This window comes from Schistocerca gregaria, chromosome 3 (assembly GCF_023897955.1).
Source record: "Schistocerca gregaria isolate iqSchGreg1 chromosome 3, iqSchGreg1.2, whole genome shotgun sequence".
Lineage (NCBI taxonomy): Eukaryota > Metazoa > Arthropoda > Insecta > Orthoptera > Acrididae > Schistocerca > Schistocerca gregaria.
Window position 1 is genome coordinate 163610184 of NC_064922.1, and position 5950 is coordinate 163616133.

The 5950-nt window shown below is 45.4% G+C and overlaps 1 non-coding gene across 1 annotated transcript; it reads right to left on the reverse strand.

Moving 5' to 3' along the window:
- Positions 1 to 2258: 2258 nt before the first annotated feature.
- On the reverse strand, positions 2259 to 2333 carry Trnas-uga (transfer RNA serine (anticodon UGA)). The gene has a single exon. It is a non-coding gene; the product is annotated as a tRNA-Ser (tRNA).
- Between the last annotated feature and the right edge of the window lie 3617 nt (positions 2334 to 5950).

A 5950-nucleotide genomic window follows, 5' to 3' on the forward strand; every position in this document is an offset into this window, starting at 1 on the left:
GCCGGCGCATGTGAGGTCCCCACGTGAGTCCAGTGGGCCGCGCCGTATAGAAAGGGGTACTGGCTTCGCAGTTGACACGAGAGCAACAGGAGTGAAACCGTGACATCGGGCTGGCCGGGGCGAGCTGCGACGCCGTGAGACGGGAGATCGGCGCGCCTTCCTGCGTCCGTTGCAGCGGCTGGCAGCGGACGGTTCGGGAGAGCGTTGTAGGTGCTGCGCCAGGTCTTTGCCAGAAATCGCAGTTTATTAGAAGTGATTGGAGATATGTTGTTTCATTTACTTGTTAAATTCTACTTGTTTTCTTGCTGAGGTCACCAGCCGCTTTGTTTTGGGGCCGTCCCACCATTCTCCTCCATTTGCCCACCCGCGGGAAGGTGGTTATTTGTGAATTGGGTGGTCCGTTTTTACCTTGTGGAATTTGGGAGGTTTAGAGCAATCTGCGGTTCGGGTTTTCAAGTAAACCCCCTCCCCCCCCCCCCCCCCCTGTCAATCTGTCATACGTTAATAGCTGCCTCTGTCATGTTTGTCGGATTCGGTGTTAAAGAATTTATTGCTTAAAGGCCGAATTCTTGAAATATGTTTCTATCTTGCCTATCATCTTGCAAGGTGGTATATGTGTAATAAAATGAAATGTCGTGTGACGACTGCCTCCCGTCGGGTAGACCGCTCGCCTGGTGCAAGTCTTCCGATTGGACGCCACTTCGGCGACTTGCGCATCGATGGGGATGAAATGATGATGATTAGGACAACACAAAAGCAACACAACACCCAGCCGGGAATCGAACCCGGGCTCTTAGGATTGACAGTCTGTCGCGCAGACCACTCAGCTACCAGGAGCGGACTATGTGTAATGTAGAGCATGTTGTACATTTTATGTAAGTCTGTATTTTATGGGTTTTATTTAAATAGTCATTTTAGGTTATAATGTTGCCACCCTTCCACCGTAAAAAAAAATTGCAGTTTTCGTGGGAAATAATTTGAGTGTTGTACGATTTCCATCCCTCTTACGAGGTGCAAAGTTTATGTGTTTTAAAAATTTTTAAGTAATCTGCTGGGTTGAAAATTAGCACAAATGTACTCTTTCAGAGGTTGTTGTGAGCGGTCATGACTATGGCCGTGTTGAAAGGGAGCAGGCAAGCTTCTCACCCCAAAGGCTCATACTGTTAACATTGTTCCTTCTGCCTCTAAATAAAATTGTAACTTGGTACTTCGGCGGTGGTTTTCTGCTTATAATTTTAAATCTGTTTTTGACAACGCTTTTAGAAGTAAAATTCACGTTTGTTAGAAGTAATTTCATTTTCCCTCAGTTACTTCCTGGCAACTACTTCCACGCTCATCCAGTGTGATTAAATGTGTTAATGTTCTTGATGAATCGCTAGTAAATAAAGTAAATTTTTTAAGAAAAAATATTGAAAGTAAAATTTGCGGTTCAACAATAACCGTACGGCTTGTTGCACCCATCTGTCGATCTTTCTTTTCATGTTATTTAATTACAAAATCAGAGTCCTTTGTTCGACACTCTGCATGTACATCGGAGTTGTAATTTTGGTATACATTAATGGGGCCTCATTTTAATGCCAGAAAGTAAATGTAAGTACTGGTAGCTTTAAGGTATGGAAGCAGCTCTTTTCGTAATACTGACGATGCACGAATATGGAGGGTACAGCAGGAAGTCGCGACGCGCTGAGATACTTCGCAATGCCAGGACCACGTCGTTTGTTCAGACGTCATAAAATATTAACGGCTGGCATTAGTCGGCGCCGTAAGACTTCATTAATCTTTAATGGCGGCGATTACAACGGGGGAGCGCGTGACCCGCCCTGGCAGCCATGCACGCGCCCAGGTCGGCAGTGGGGCGCTCATTGCCGTTCTGCCGGTCGTTTTGCCTCCAAACGCCGATCAGTGCGGCTGCAGAACCAATTGCAGCCGCGATAACGGCGATACCCACGAATCTGACAGTATCACAATACCGCCTGCAGTCGACCGTAATGAGTCAATTAACGTTTCGTTACACTAATAGCGACGTCGTGGCTCGAAGAAAGTCTTCGTTGAAGGGTTTCATGTTCCTCCCACAATGCTGCTAAATGGCCTCCACAGCGCATAATAAACAATGTACTGCAGTGAGCGGACGAGAGTCAGATTCTAACAGAACAATGGAATATCAAGTAATGAGCGTTGCTGCAGAGAAACTGACACCTGTTTCCTCTGAGAGAAACGTTTAACAAGTGTATTGAAACTTCCTGGCAGATAAAAACTGTGTGCCGGACCGAGACTCGAACTCGGGGCCTTTGCCTTTCACGGGCAAGTGCTCTACCAACTGAGCTACCCAAGCACGACTCACGCCCCGTCCTGACAGCTTTACTTCCGCCAGTACCTCGTCTCCTACCTTCCAGACTTAACAGAAGCTCTCCGGCGCACACTTCGCTGCAGAGTGAAAATCTCATTCTGGAAACCAGTGTATTATTTGACAATGGGCATTTCGGGATTTTACGCTATCTCTAAAGTACTTAAAAATTTGAATATGTGAGGCTGAACATCAGATATGAGACGTTTCCAGTGTTCCAGTTATTTGACAAAATACTTTTTGTCATTCCTGTTTTCAGTGTGAAATATAAAGGGGTGGGTAAAAACATGGAAGCGGTAAATCAGGACACATTACGATGGCTTTCCCCAAGGTAGTGGTATAGGCCGTTTGCTGTTCCTTATCTATATAAACGATTTGGGAGACAATCTGAGCAGCCGTCTTCGGTTGTTTGCAGATGACGCTGTCGTTTATCGAATAATAAAGTCTTCAGAAGATTAAAACAAACTGCAAAACAATTTAGAAATAGATATCTGAATGGTGCTAAAAGTGGAAGTTGACCCTAAATAACAAAAAGTGTGAGGTCATCCACATAGGTCCTAAAAGGAACTCGTTGAACTTCGGTTACACGATAAATCAGTAATCTAAAAGCTGTAAATTCAACTAAATACCTAGGTATTACAATAACGAACAACTTAAATTGGAAAGAACACGTAGAAAATGTTGTGGGGAAGGCTAACCAAAGGCTGCGTTTTATTGGCAGGACACTTAGAAAATGTAACAGACCTACTAAGGAGACTGCCTACACCACGCTTGCCCGTCCTCTTTTAGAATACTGTTGCGCGATGTGGGGTCCTTATCAGATAGGACTGACGGAGTACATCGTGAAGGTTCAAAGAAAGGCAGTACGTTTTGTATTATCGCGAAATATGGGAGAGAGTGTCACAGAAATGATGCAGGATTTGGTCAGGAAATCATTAAAAGAAAGGCGTGTTTGGTTGGGACGGAATCTTCTCACGACATTCCAATCAACAACTTTCTCCTCCGAATGCGAAGATATTTTGTTGACACATACCTACATAAGGAGAAACGATCACCACGATAAAATAAGGGAAATCAGACCTCGTACGGAATGAGATAGGTGTTCATTCTTTAAGTGCGCTATAAGAGATTGGAATATTAGACTTGTCAAGGTGGTTCGATGAACTCTCTGCCAGGCACTTAAATGTGATTTGCAGAGTATCCATGCTGATGTCGATGACTAATATAGTGTAGTGCAATTTGCAACTATTGGCAGGCCATAAATAAAGTTTCCAGAATGAGATTTTCACTCTGCAGCGGAGTGTGCTCTGATATGAAACTTAAATTAAAACTGTGTGTCGTGCCGAGCCTCGAACTCGGGATTTTTGCTTTTCGCGGGCAAATGCTCTACCGACAGAGCTACCCAAGCAGGACTCAAGACTCTTCCTCATAGCTTCAGATCTGCCAGCACCTCATCTTCTGTGTGTCAAACTTCGCAGAGGCTCTTCTGCGAACCTTGAGCACTTGCCCAAGAAAGGCAAAGGTATGGAGTTCGAGTCTCGGTCCAAACAATTTTCAACTGTGTGTGAAATCTTATGGGACTTAACTGCTAAGGTCATCAGTCCCTAAGCTTACACACTACTTAACCTAAATTATCCTAAGGACAAACACACACACCAATGCCCGAGGGAGGACTCGTACCTCCGCCGGGATCAACCGCACAGACCATGACCGTAGCGCCAAGACCGCTCAGCTAATTTCGCGCGTCAGTCTCGGTCTGGTACACAGTTTTACTCTGCCAGGACGGTTCATAAGTACAGTTGGTTCTGTGTTTAGAAAGCACTCTCCCAGTTTACTCGTTGTCAGTTTTCCTCGGAAGGATGACTGACCTGTGGTCGCCGGTAGGTGCAGTGAAAGAAGATTCAGAATTAGTCATTTACTTCTATTCAAAATGCAGTTAGTGCCTTCACTCGTGGCTGTCTACGTCTGTCAATGACCGCTGAGGAATAAGCCCGCTCAAGGCAGCTGACACCGGACACTTCGTTTCAACCTGCTGCTGCACGGGCCGCTCGCCGCTTGGAGTGGCCCACGCACCAACTCTACCACGACGTCGCAAGAGTGTTTGTCGGTAGTGCATGTATGAACTTACACACGCCGACTTGGGAGGTGCTCTGTCCCCACCTGCTGAGCCGTCGTCGGCTCGCATTAATGCCGTTTTTCCTTTTGGACGTTTTGTCACTACCTAGTGGTGTCTTATTCCTTCCTCAGTTACTATCTGAATGAGTTGCTCACTTGCCTCCATCAGTGGCAGCAGCAGCGTTTATCGACAATAGTAACTTCTTTGGTGTGGCAGTTATATTTCCGTGTCGTGTGTGTGTGTGTGTGTGTGTTTGTGTGTGTGTGTGTGTGTGTGTGTGTGTGTGGCAGTTGATCGGTTGCGGTGGAACTGCGAGGAAGTCTCTGCCGCGTGTGATCAGGCTGGGGCCGCTGGCGGTGTGCGCGCGCGGTCGGAGTTGTGTTGGCGCTAGCTGTGAGAACTGCTATGCACCACACCTGCATACTGTAGTTGAGTAATCAGTGAAGCTGTCATGAAAGATCAACCGTAATGACATGTCTGCGTTGATTGCTGGTTGTTGGATCCTTGGCTGTCCCCGCAAGCAGCAACATGATGGTGTGCCGGAGTCGGCAAAATTTTGTAGCTGTCTCACTGTATGGTGTTTAACCTTTGAAATGATTATAATTCATTGGTGAAGTGCACCGTCGGTATCCTCTGCCTTGTGGCTGTTAACGTTCCAGTTACCTGCCCTGGACATTAGCGTAGATTTGCGGCAGTGTTTTTTCCTCGCTGTGTTGATACTGTCCGGGATGGCGTGTACTTGGACAGCTTGGTGTTGTTCTCTTGTCTCTTTGAGTGATTTTTATATCTTGAATGTGTTTACACGCCATTTATTAAGACATAATCCTGCTGCGATCCTCGTCTTCGCTGGTACTTCTGCATGTCATGCTGCTGGTCAGATAGAAGGGATTAGGCGGTTGGTTGGCTCGTCAGCCGTCCATAGGTCTTGCTGCAGCCCGATTGTTAAGTGTTATGCTTCGCTGCCGGTCTCACCTAAATTGTGGTTACTTTCCTCCCCAGCACGACCCTCGGAACACTTCTGAGCACCACTGTTTGTTGTTTGTGATTGTCATTTTATTTGGTCGCAGGTACTGCGCCCGGCCTTCAGCCGTGTATTAATATTGTCTGGTTTATGTTTAGTTTATGTCCTTGAGCCGAACTTCATAACTACTTTTAGATTAGACCTTTAGTCATGTTTCACTTAAAATTCTTCTTGCTCCGTATTTAGTTCTTCAGCCAGGTTTGTTTCAGAATATGTGGCTTTAATATTTATATCCTTATCTGTAAGGTTTGTCTTTAATTATTTTGAATTCTTGAAACGGCCTTGGGCCGTGTTCTGTAAATGTTTATCTTAAGGTTGTCTTTAATTACTCTACAGTAATTTCTTCGGCCTTCAGCAGACAAGATACTTCAAGTTTTCGTAAGATGTTTTTCTGTTGTACTGTAAAGACTTATCCTTGGAGTCTTTCTCTTATTATGAAAATGAAATTTTTGTAAATGGGCTTTCAGCC